The 12,371-nt window shown below is 48.4% G+C and overlaps 1 long non-coding RNA gene across 1 annotated transcript in view; it reads left to right on the forward strand.

Moving 5' to 3' along the window:
* Nucleotides 1–405: 405 nt before the first annotated feature.
* The window catches only part of LOC309365337, a 51,034-nt gene continuing 39,068 nt past the window's right edge, over nucleotides 406–12,371 (forward strand). The window contains exon 1 of the long non-coding RNA XR_014166027.1: nucleotides 406–449. This is a non-coding gene — a long non-coding RNA (uncharacterized lncRNA). The remainder of the gene's footprint in view (nucleotides 450–12,371) is intronic.

The following is a 12,371-nucleotide window of genomic DNA, read 5'->3' on the forward strand; positions in this document are numbered from 1 at the left end:
CCAGGGACAGTTCCGGACTTAGAGAAAGTCTTCCCCGTTTCTGATTTGATCCTGGAATGTCCCTCATTTCCATAAAGGTAAAGGTAAAGGGACCCCTGAACGTTAAGTCCAGTCGTGGATGACTCTGGGGTTGCGGCGCTCATCTCGCTTTATTGGCCGAGGGAGCCGGCGTACAGCTTCCGGGTCATGTAGCCAGCATGACTAAGCTGCTTCTGGCGAACCAGAGCAGCGCAAGGAAACGCCGTTTACCTTCCCGCCGGAGCGGTACCTATTTATCTACTTGCACTTTGCCGTGCTTTTCAACTGCCAGGTGGCAGGAGCCAGCATGTAGCTAGCATGACTAAGCCGCTTCTGGCGAACCAGAGCAGCGCAAGGAAACGTTGTTTACCTTCCCGCTGGAGCGGTACCTATTTATCTACTTGCACTTTGATGTGCTTTTGAACTGCTAGGTGGCAGGAGCAGGGACCGAGCAACGGGAGCTCACTCCGTCGTGGGGATTTGAACCGCTGACCTTCCAATCAGCAAGCCCTAGGCTCTGTGGTTTAGACCACAGTGCCACCCGCGTCCCTCATTTCCTTAGGATGCCCCTATTTTCATTGGAGAAATGTTGGAGGGTATGGAGTTATGTGACCCTCTGAGCCAAGGAGATATGTAACTATACAACCCTTAGAAGACATCTGAAGGCAGCCCTATAGAAGGAAGTGTTTTAATGTTTTATTATGTTTTTGTCTATGTTGGAAGCCACCCAGAGTTGCTGGAGCAACCAAGTCAGATGGGCAAGATATAAATGTTGTTTTTAGAATAGGACATCCCTATTTTCATCAGAGGAATGTTGTAAGGTATGAGAATGCCCAATGAAGGAATATGCAGCTGTCCCATATGGGGATCAAACCTGCAACCTAGTGTCATCAGCACCATGCTCTAACCAACGGAGATGGATAGATAAAAACAGCATGCAGAGGACAGGCCAATAGCACCCCAGGACATGTACATTGCCATCCCTTCTGTGACATGTGATCAAGTGCTGCCTGCTCCTCTACATCACTGCAGAACGGCGCATACAATCTCTTCATTGGAGATTGTGTCCAGGTCCGGATTTAAGTGCCGCTGTCTAAATCCTGGCTCTACCCTGACAGTTCCCAGCGTTCCCTGGAGCCAAGAGGGAATAACAAACCCGTACTGGCATGACAGGTAAGGGGACTTGAAACCTTTCCCTGCCCCCGTGATCCCAATCCAGACTGTTTCCCACCCACTTGCTCCTTCTATTTGCATTGAGGAGAAAAGCTGCCATTGGAGCTAACTGCGTCAGTTGCGCCTCATCTGATCTGGCCCCCTGATCTTTTTATTTGAAACGACGTGCTTTCAGGATTAGCTGCTTCTTTGTTAATAGCTTAGTAGATGGGAGTTACCTAGAAACCAGCCCTACAGGACTCAGCTGCGTGCCTGCTGTGACCGCTATCTATCCAATAAAAGATATGATTCTTACCCTACTTCATACCGCTTTGGAAATGAAACAACATTAATAACTTTGAGCCTGACCTTCTGTGAGACATTTGCTATTTCCTCCTTACTCTATCAAGCCCATTACATTGTGTTTGGCTAAAATGTCCAACCTTGATTCCAAGGCCGCAAGGCTTTGGAAAATCCATCACTCTCCTGGCAGACTGTCCTAGTTCGTCCTCTTTAATAAACAATGGGCTCCTATTTCCAGATTGAATTTGCCTTGTTTTAACTGGCCCCTTTGTCATATTAAAGGGATGTGGGTTAAACCACAGAGCCTAGGACTTGCCAATCAGAAGGTTGGCGGTTCGAATCCCCACGACGGGGTGAGTTCCCATTGCTTGGTCCCTGCTCCTGCCAACCTAGCAGTTCGAAAGCATGTCAAAGTGAAAGTAGATAAATAGGTACCGCTCCGGCGGGAAGGTAAACGGCGTTTCCGTGCACTGCTCTGGTTCGCCAGAAGCGGCTTAGTCATGCTGGCCACATGACCCGGAAGCTGTACACCGGCTCCCTCGGCCAGTAAAGCAAGATGAGTGCCGCAACCCCAGAGTTGGCCACGACTGGACCTAATGGTCAGGGGTCCCTTTACCTTTTGTCATATTATAGTCTTTAAGAATCCAGAAATATTCCTCTGTGACATAATCATGCACTTGGGGCAGCAATCAGTTTGATCCTGGTTTGCGACCTGAGTTTGTAGTTAAGAACTTAAGCCACAGTTTCCTGGTTCAGGCGTTACAGGTAACTGCGGTGTAACAAAACTCAGAAGTCTTGCATCAAGGTGTGTGAGAGAGTCATTTGTACAATGCCCACTGCCATATGCTTCATACGGGTAAAAACAAAAGGGTAAATAAAGAAATCATTTTAATAAGGGCTGGTGCACAATGTAGCCTTGGCACCTTAGAAACCATGGTTTGCAAAAATGTGTGCTCCTCCCCCCACTTTTTTCATTCTTCCAAAATTTAGTTCTCCACATTTTCACATCGATTTATAACTTTTTTTTAAAGTCCTCACGAAAATCCACCAGCATTTCACTGCAATATTTTCCTCAAATATAGACATTTCAAATAATTGTAGAGTTGGAAGGGACCATAATCGAGTCCAACCCCCTGCAATGCAGAAATCTCAACTAAAGCATCCATGACAGATGGCCATCCAACCTCTGCTTAAAAACCCCCAAGGAAGGAAAGTCCACCACCTCCAGAGGGTGTTTCTACCACTGTTCAACAGTCCTTACCCTCAGAAAGTTATTCCTGATGTTCAGTTGTCATCTCCTTTCTTGTAAGGCTAGGCAAATCTACTTCCTCTCCTTCTGTGGACCAAGCCAAACGTAATGTGGGAACGTAATGCTGTCTGGCTTCTTCCTCACAGTCTGGTGTGACTGACCATGCCCTGCTCACACACAGGAATGCTGGTGGCATGCTGAGGGCATTGTGAGGATAAAATAAAATGTCTCGAGCCAGGAACTTGTTCCCACACACATTGCTGGCATTTTAGAGAGCAAAAACATCCCATTTCGTGGAGTTCCATTCTTCTCTCAGCCCCTTTATGCGCCAAAGCTCCTATCTTAAAGAAACTGGATGCTTAACACTGTGTTCATAGGCAGTGCAATGAGGGCATAGGAAGTACCATCATCCCTCTTTGCAATCGAATCACTACCACCATCACAGCAGCCGATTCCATCCAGGCAGGAAATAAGTGGTGTCCTTTGGTGGGTGCTCGGGAACCTGACGATATGCTTCTCAGTCCTTTGGGACACAATTGCCTAAAGCTGCAGTTTGCAGACTCCGACCACATCCATATTACTGTATACACTTGAAGCGCTATGAACAGTCATGGCTCCCCAACCCAAGAATCTCGGGAACAGTAGTTTGTTAAGGGTGCCAAGGGAACTATAATTCCCAGAGTGGTTTAACAGCCAATCCCTCTTCCCAGGGAGATTTTGAGGGAGATTCGGGTGGAGTGATGTCTGCCAGCTGGCAGCTGCTCAGTGGTGGTGTGAAGGCATGACTTTGGTACAGAAGTCCAGGTTTCCACACCTCAGAACAATAAGTTGGCTTACCCCACATTTTGAAGTAAGAGAAGTAATGCATGTTGTTATATAAAATGGGGAGGGGAGCAAGACATTATCAAGAGTCTAAAATTACCTAACTTGTGGGGTGGGGCCCCTTTGGCTCTCTAGACATTGTTGGACTAGAATTCCCATCAGCCAACGTGGTCAGAGATGATGGGAGTTGTAGTAACACCTGCAGGTCCCTGTAACCTCAGTGCACCATTTTTGTGGCTGAGAAGATTCCTGGGGCCACTAGCAGTAAATGTGTGTGAAAAGGGTTCCCTGAAGGTTTGAAAACTTCAGGCCTAAGACTGTCCTCCTTGAAAATATGAGGGCGGAACAGGAATTTGCAGAATGGCTGCCCCATACACACCATAAATTTACTACACATTCCCACCCCTCAAGAATCCTGGGAACTGTAGTCTGGGTGCTGGGAATTGTAGCTACGGTTCCTAGTATTCTTGTGGAGGTGGGATTGGGGCAGAGATTTGCTTCAAATGTATTTTGTGTGTGTAGCCTAGACACAGCCGCATCTCATGTTTGCAGTGTGTGTGTCAGAGTGGCTGCTAATTCAGAAGTGTCCGACCCGGGATGCCAGCGAAACAAGGCAGGAGAAAGGCAAGCCCTTTTTCTTCGCTTGCTTTCCATCTTCTCATAAGCCCAAAGGGTTCCAAGTTATACATACTGATCTCACAGCAAAGGCCTTTGGGCCTGCCCGCCGGTCACGCAAACATTTTCTCTGCTCCCCAGACGCTCTAAAACTCAACCAGGGTTTTTATTTATTTTTTCCCCCTTTCCCCTTCCTTCTCCCACCCAAATCCCAAACTGGTAACTAGGAGACGGGAGCCAAAAACACACTTTTGCCTTGCTACGATCCATTCATGACTTTTAAACACTAATCCCCTTTGTACCTCTCCTCCGGAGCCAATCCTCGCCTGCAGCCCATTCAGCTGGGTACAGAGTTTTCTTGCAAGCTTCATTTAAAGGACGGGGAAGGGAGGGGCAGGGAAAGGGAGGGAGAGAGAGAACATTAAAAAGGAAAGGTTGGAAAAAAGTAGTCTTTTCTTCCTGTCCCGATCTCAGTCTGGAGTGGAGAACTGTGTTTGTATGTTCTGTGTCTTTGGAGCAGCGTAAAGACAGGGCTTTCACTGAGAGCGAGTGCCTGTCTGTCACAGCTCGGGGCATTCATTCCCAAACACTGCATGCCATTCACGGCCTGCCAGGCCCGGGCTCAGAATACAGCTTAACTCAGGAGACGGCCACGAGAGGCTGAGAAAAGGAGCCCAAGTGGGGAAAGGAGTGGAGAAGAGAGAGGCCGAAAATGGAGGACGGGGTGTTGCTTGCACGTGTGGAAGAACCACCAAAAGGGGTTCGGTGCGGCATCATGTTCAGACCGGCTTCAGATCCGCACTTGGCCCTTCAATCTCCCTGGGTGGTCTGGTGCCTGTCACTCCCACTAGGCCTGAGCCTACCTCACGTGGCCGTTGTGAGGGCAAAATGGAGGTGTGGGGGGACAGCGGCCTACGCCGGGTTCTCACATGTCCGCGGTGCCCAGTGCATCGTTAAAATCCGGCAGCCCCACCTCTCTCACACTGTTCTGCAGCATCGTTGTGGTGCCCCCTCGGCGTAGCGTCCAGTCCCCCTAAAACTGCCTCTGTGGGACGCCACCTTGCGCTCATGAAGGAAAGGTGGAATGCAAATGGAATAATTGTTTAGTCGTTTAGTTGTGTCCGACTCTTCGTGACCCCATGGACCAGAGCACGCCAGGCATTCCTCTCTTCCACTGCCTCCCACAGTTTGGTCAAACTCATGCTGGTAACTTCGAGAACACTGTCCAACCATCTCGTCCTCTGTCGTCCCCTTCTCCTTGTGCCCTCCATCTTTCCCAACATCAGGGTCTTTTCCAGGGAGTCTTCTCTTCTCATGACGTGGCCAAAGTATTGGAGCCTCAGCTTCACGATCTGTCCTTCCAGTGAGCACTCAGGGCTGATTTCCTCCAGAATGGATCGGTTTGATCTTCTTGCAGTCCATGGGACTCTCAAGAGTCTCCTCCAGCACCAGAATTCAAAAGCATCAATTCTTCGGCGATTAGCCTTCTTGATTGTCCGTCCAGCTCTCACTTCCATATATCACTACTGGCTACTTGCTATAATAGCCATGGTGTACCTCCCACTGTCATTGTGTTATTGTGCTTTTTATTATGTTTTTATTACTGTGCTCTGTATAGTGTGTTCTCAAGGTTGTACACTGCTCTGGCATGTAATAAGAAATATACCGTATTTTTTGCTCTATAAGACTCACTTTTTCCCTCCTAAAAAGTAAGGGGAAATGTTTGTGCGTCTTATGGAGCGAATGCAGGCTGCGCAGCTATCCCAGAAGCCAGAACAGCAAGAGGGATTGCTGCTTTCACTGCTCAGCGATCCCTTTTGCTGTTCTGGCTTCTGAGATTCAGAATTTTTTTCCCCCTTGTTTTCCTCCTCCAAAAACTAGGTGCGTCTTGTGGTCTGGTGCGTCTTATAGATCGAAAAATACGGTAAATTAAAAGCTGTCCATGTGTGTCTGTGAGCAAATAACAACCTGGGTGGGTCGTCCCCCCACAAGCATGGTTCACCAGGTGCAGCTTTTCCTGACATGGTAGGGTTGCTAAAAGCACCCAAAGACCTCCTAAAAAAACCACCAGAAGTTGTTGATTTTTTAAAAAGACAAAAACTCCCAAAACCCCACAATTTTTTTGATTGACTTGCCAAAGCATTGGCGTCAATTCCGCCTTTGAAATCCTACTAAGGCCCGTATGGCAGCCCTATGACATGGCAATGCAAGAGATGACGCTTTTGCCAGAGAGCGAAAGGGGCACCCCTCTCTTCTAGGTCAGATGCCAAGACTTCCAGATATGATGTACCGATTGCAACTGTTGCCGCCACAACACAAATGCATGCACACTTTGATCACATCCGCACCATACATTTAAAGGACCGTGACACACCACTTTCGACAATCATGGTTTCCCTCAAAGGCACCTGGGAAATGTAGTTGGTAAAGGTTGCTAAGAGTTGTCAGAAGAAGCCTCACTGAGCTACAAAGAGGGCTCAACTCTGGATATTGTGAATTGGAGGGTGCGGTGTCCCCTAACAACTCCCAGCACCCGTAACAAACCACAGCTCCCATAATTATTTGGAGGAAGCTTTGACTGTTTAAAGTGGCCTTAAAACTGCTTTAAAAGGATGGTGCAGATGTGCCCCTGGACTCCTATGTCTAGAGCAGCTGGGTTACAGATTATATACAGTGGTACCTCGGGTTAATAGCTTAATTCGTTCTGGAGATGCCTGCCTTCTTAACCTCAAATTGTTCTTAACCTGAGGTACCACCTTAGCTAATGTGGCTTCCCACTGCTGCTGCCCCGCCACCACACAATTTCTGTTCTCATCTTGAAGCAAAGTTCTTAACCCAAGGTACTCTTTATGGGTTAGCAGAGTCTGTAACCTGAAGCATCTGTAACCTGAAGCACCTGTAACCCAAGCTACCACTGTATTTTAAAACCCTAGATGACTTTGGTGTAGCCAGGGGGTGGGGAACTACCCCCACAAAAAAAATCAGGAAAAATCAAAACAAATCTGAGGTTCTGCCCCACAACCACACTGCCCCACAACCTAGCACCTATGCTAAATGATTCCCCCCCCCCCCCGCTCCCAATCTTGGAAAAAGCTTTGCCTGTTGAGCATCTGCTTGCTCTCAAGATAGATACAGTGGTACCTCAGGTTAAGTACTTAATTCGTTCTGGAGGTCCGTTCTTAACCTGAAACTGTTCTTAACCTGAAGCACCACTTTAGCTAATGGGGCCCCCTGCTGCTGCCGCCCTGCTGGAGCATGATTTCTGTTCTCAACCTGAAGCAAAGTTCTTAACCCAAGGTAATATTTCTGGGTTAGCGGAGTCTGTAACCTGAAGCGTATGTAACCTGAAGCGTATGTAACCCGAGGTACCACTGTATTAGAATTGCAGAACCACTCATATTGAGGCTGGGGGAAGGGGAATTAGTACCGTCATTTCAGAACTTGTTTTTTTGTGCTGGAGAGTTCTTCCCCCTGCTGGTTCGCAAGATGAATGTGGTCTGGTAGCGGGAACTCTTGGCGAGCCCCGGGAAGATTGGTTTCTATCAGGGGGTAAAGAGAAGGACGGCTGAATATCTTCCAGGCAGCCTTCCAGCAGCCACAAAAACCTCCCCCAGATTGCCCTCTCCCAAATTAAACATGGAAATTAGTCAGTTCCCTCATTACAGGCACCTGGGAACTAGAGAGGGCTTTCATTGTTTCTATAGTTTCTTTTTTCCCCCGCAAAGCCGCTGCTGTGCTGAATAAGAGGCGAGTCCACAGCCCTCTCCCACAGCTCGATGGGGGATTCTTTTCGGGCCTTTGGTTTCTGCTGGAAGGCCAGAATGAGGCCAGAGTGCGACCCGATTGCAGAGCCGAGCGCTAACAAGCAGGGCATTCTTTGGGCTTGGCCAACGCCGGTCTCAGTCACAAGGCAATTATGACCTTTGCTAGCCTAAAAGAAACAGCTCAGTAACCCCCCAAAAAGAGATTATAAATAAACCCCCACAATTCCGGCCGAGTTTTACAGGGGATTGTTTCCAGCTTCCTCCGAGACCAAAGTGTCGCAAGCGTCGAAAGAAAGCCACCATTAAATTAATAATTAGAGCCCTTGAGGGGGATGTCAAAATTTCTTTCTAGGAAGCGTTCAGGAAATTGGCATACAGAGCGCTAGTAAAGCCAAACCCTTAAAAAACTTTTGTGGGCCTGCCTGCTTTGTAACAGCGGCCTTGGGTTTCTAAATAGGTCCTTTGTCATCCGAGTTTCTCCGTGGTTATGACCGAGGGGTTTCCCGAAAACAACCTTTGGAGAGATAGTTTGAAAGGTTTGTGGGTGACCACAAAAAATAGAATAATTAAAAGGGAACAGCAAGCTGGTCAAGGGATTTTAAAAAAGAAAGAGATGAAGGTAAATGGCAGGCTGCAAACTCACCAGGAGCAGCTTTTCCTGGCATGTCAATGCAAGGCTGGTGGAAAGCATCGCTTTGTGAATGTCTGCCTGTCGGATTGTGGTTCAAGCTGCAGGAGATAGAAAAAAACCAGTATCAACCCTGAAAAGAAAAGAAATTAAACGTGAGCACAGAAGCAAAAGTCAGTTTGATATACAGTGGTACCTCAGGTTACATACGCTTCAGGTTACACACACTTCAGGTTACAGACTCTGCTAACCCAGAAATAGTGCTTCAGGCTAAGAACTTTGCTTCAGGATGAGAACAGAAATTGTTTTCCGGCGGTGCGGCAGCAGCAGGAGGCCCCATTAGCTAAAGTGGTGCTTCAGGTTAAGAACAGTTTCAGGTTAAGAACAGACCTCCAGAACGAATTAAGTACTTAACCCGAGGTACCAATGTATATGAACGCTCAGGGTGGCATCAATCTGTCCTCACAGAGTCCTGTGCCAAGCAGTTCAGTGGCAACAATTTAAAATTAAACTAAGATTAAAAATATTGTTATTGCACTACACGTAATAAAGATTTATTACGCTGCACATTACTTTACTGATGCCGGGATGCCAGTGCTATCAGTAACTGTTTCTCCTGAATGGCTCCCAGCTCCACAATAGGCGATACTACAACCACCTCAGCCAGCCAGAGCTACCCCAGGCTACTGGGTCAGGTGAGACAAGGACCCTGAACATTCAGTTCAAGGCATAGCTCCAAAAATTGGTCCACAACCAAGTTTTTATACCAATACTGTTCCCTGAGTGTTAATATGATTTTTAATTTTTTGCCTGTGAGCACTCCAGCAGGATCCCTCTCCCTCATTTATTTCATAGCATCATAGAGTCAGGAGAGATCTCAAGGATCATCTAGTTCTCCCCCTGCAGGAATCCCCAGCGTGGATCTCAAACACACAACCCTGAGTTTAAGAGTCTCACACTCTACCGACTGAGCTACCCCTTCGTCTATGACCAAGCTTGAAGCGCTGACCAGTGACACGGTCTTCTCGGTAGCTTCCCCGTTTATGGAACACCCTCCCTGGTACAGAGTATATAGAAGAGCTGTAGCTCAGAGGCAGAGCACCTGCTTTGCATGCAGAAGGTCGCAGGTTCAATCCTTGGCGTCCTCCCAGTAGGGCTGGGGGCGGGAGGAAGTATCCTGCTGGTCAGTGTGTAGACCAGCCTTTCTCAACCTGTGGGTCCCCAGATGTTGAACTACAACTCCCATCACCCCTAGCTAGCAAGGCCAGAGCTCAGGGATGATGGGAGTTGTAGTCCAACAACATCTGGGGACCATAGTTATCAACTTACAGATTTGAAAATAAGGGACCAGCAGCCTCGAAAATAAGGAATCAGCAGCCAAAATAAGGGATTTTGCTTAGCTTATACAGAAATCCGCCACTGATGGAGCCATGCTGCTTTTGCTGCAACTGACTGCAGGGGGTTGGACTAGATGATCCTAAGGGTCTACAACTCCGACCAAAGAAGAGTGGCAGACAAAACTGATGAACGATGTCGAGATGGCAAAGCTTACAGGCAGAATTAGAAACCAGGAAGAGGACCTCTTTAATAAAGAATGGGGAAAGTTTATAATTTAGTTGAAAAGCTATTGTCAAGAGTTACATACATTGGTAGGATTGACAGAAAACTTGTAGTAAAAATTTGAACTATGGATGGACAAATGATTTATAAAAATAGAGTTATGAAAGGGATGCAGAGGGAGAAATCACTACAATAAGATGCTGCACTGTTTGGAGGGCATGCTAAGCAGCACGTCGGGGCTGCCGTCGTCCTGGCGCGAGGAGTTCCATTGGCCCTTCCCTGCCCGAGAGAGAGGGAGAGAGACTCTTGCCCATGCCGCCCTTAAGCCCGGCATTAGGCAGTTGTGGCGCCGCCGCGGCCGCTGAAGCGCCGCCTTCTGCGTCCCTCCTCATCCCCTCCTCTTCCCCCTCTCTCAGGCTGCCACCACAGCCGCTGCTGCCTCTGCCGCCTCCGGCTTCCCCTGGCAGCGCGGCGGAAGTCTCACAAGAGAGGGGCTGCCTGCCCGCCTGCCGCCACTCATCTCCTCACGACGCACCCCTGAGGGGGAAAAGGGAGAGATGGAGACGCAGCAGCTCGTGCACGCGCTCTCTCTCGCGGCGGAGGACCCCGAGCCACTGCTTCCCTCCCGAGCCAGGCGAGCATGAAACCCAGGAAATTTAAGGGACATCATCAATAAGGGACAGCAGCGGGGCACTGCGCTGGGATAAGGGAGTTTCCCGCCAAATAAGGGACGGTTGACAGCTATGCCTGGGGAGCCACAGGTTGAAAACCGCTGGTGTAGACAATAATAAGCTAGCTAGACCAGTGGCCTGACTTGGTGTGAGGCCTATGATTTCCTCAAATCATTTGGTAGGAATTTTAAAACACAAAATATACTGGGTTGCATGCTGCGTTCTCTGTCTGCTAGCACAAGGGCTCTTGAGTTAATGGGTGGTTGAGATTTAATGCTGGGCAACTGAGAGGAATCTGATGCAACAGCTGCGCTAGCAAAAACTCCTTGCACAATCAATGTGTTAAAAAAAACTTAAGTTTTTAAACAGAAGTTTGATGGCCAACTGTCGGGGATTTATTTAGGTGTGGTTCCTGCATTGCAGGGGGTAGGAATAGATGACCTTTGGTGTCCCTTCCAATTCCACAATTCTTTGAGAGTTACCAGCAACCTGCTTAATGCCCTGTCTTGTGAAGCAACGGTCTGCAGCTGGTGCGGAAAATTTCAAGTATCCCACTAAGCGTGTTTAACTTGGCGCCACGCTGGATGCAAGCCACTGATCCTGGCAACCATGAACTGATTACCTGTAAGAATACTTGGCTGTTTTAAATGCTTTTAACATTGTTTGTTTGTGTGTGTGTGTGTGTGTGTGTGTGTGTGTGTGTTTTAAATGGGATTATTCTTTGCAGCTCTGCGCTCCTTGGGGAGGAAGGGTAGATGGACAGAAATCTAATAAATAAGTACATTTAAGCCCAGATTAGGAACACAGGAAGCTGAGTGAGGCACATTGCTCCATCTAGATTGGTATCGCCCACACTAACTGGCAGCAGCTCCATCGAGATTGTGGCAGAGAGTATTTCTCAGTCCTACCTGGGGACACCGGGGATTGACCTTCTGTGCGGAAGGCAAATGTTCTGCCACTGAGCTCCTGCTCCCCCCTCAGTGATCACCAACTGTAACGTTCTGCATCTCATTGCCATTCAACTCCCACCTTGCAGTTTTCTCCTTTATATGCCTGCCAACTAAGATTTCACTTCATGCATTTGACAAAGTCGACTTGAATTCATGGAAGCTTAAAGGTAAAGGGACCCCTGACCATTAGGTCCAGTCGTGAACGACCCTGGGGTTGCGGCGCTCATCTTGCTTTCTTGGCCGAGGGAGCCGGCGTACAGCTTCCGGGTCATGTGGCCAGCATGACTAAGCCGCTTCTGGCGAACAAGAGCAGCGCACGGAAACACCATTTTCCTTCCTGCCAGAGAGGTACCTATTTATCTACTCGCACTGGCGTGCTTTCGAACTGCTAGGTTGGCAGGAGCAGGGACCTAGCAACGAGAGCTCACCCCGTTGCGGGGATTCGAACCGTCAACCTTCTGATCAGCAAGTCCTAGGCTTTGTGGTTTAACCCACAGCGCCACCCGCAATAAATGCGTTAAAGCCTTTTAAAGTGCCACAGGGGTTCCTTAACTGTTGTACCTTCTGCTGTGGCTCTTGCCCCATTCCTCCCCTTGGTCTGTCCAGTCACCTTGCCTTCTTGTCTATTGCGGCGGCAGA

This window comes from Podarcis melisellensis, assembly GCF_964234715.1.
Source record: "Podarcis melisellensis genome assembly, chromosome: 2".
Lineage (NCBI taxonomy): Eukaryota > Metazoa > Chordata > Lepidosauria > Squamata > Lacertidae > Podarcis > Podarcis melisellensis.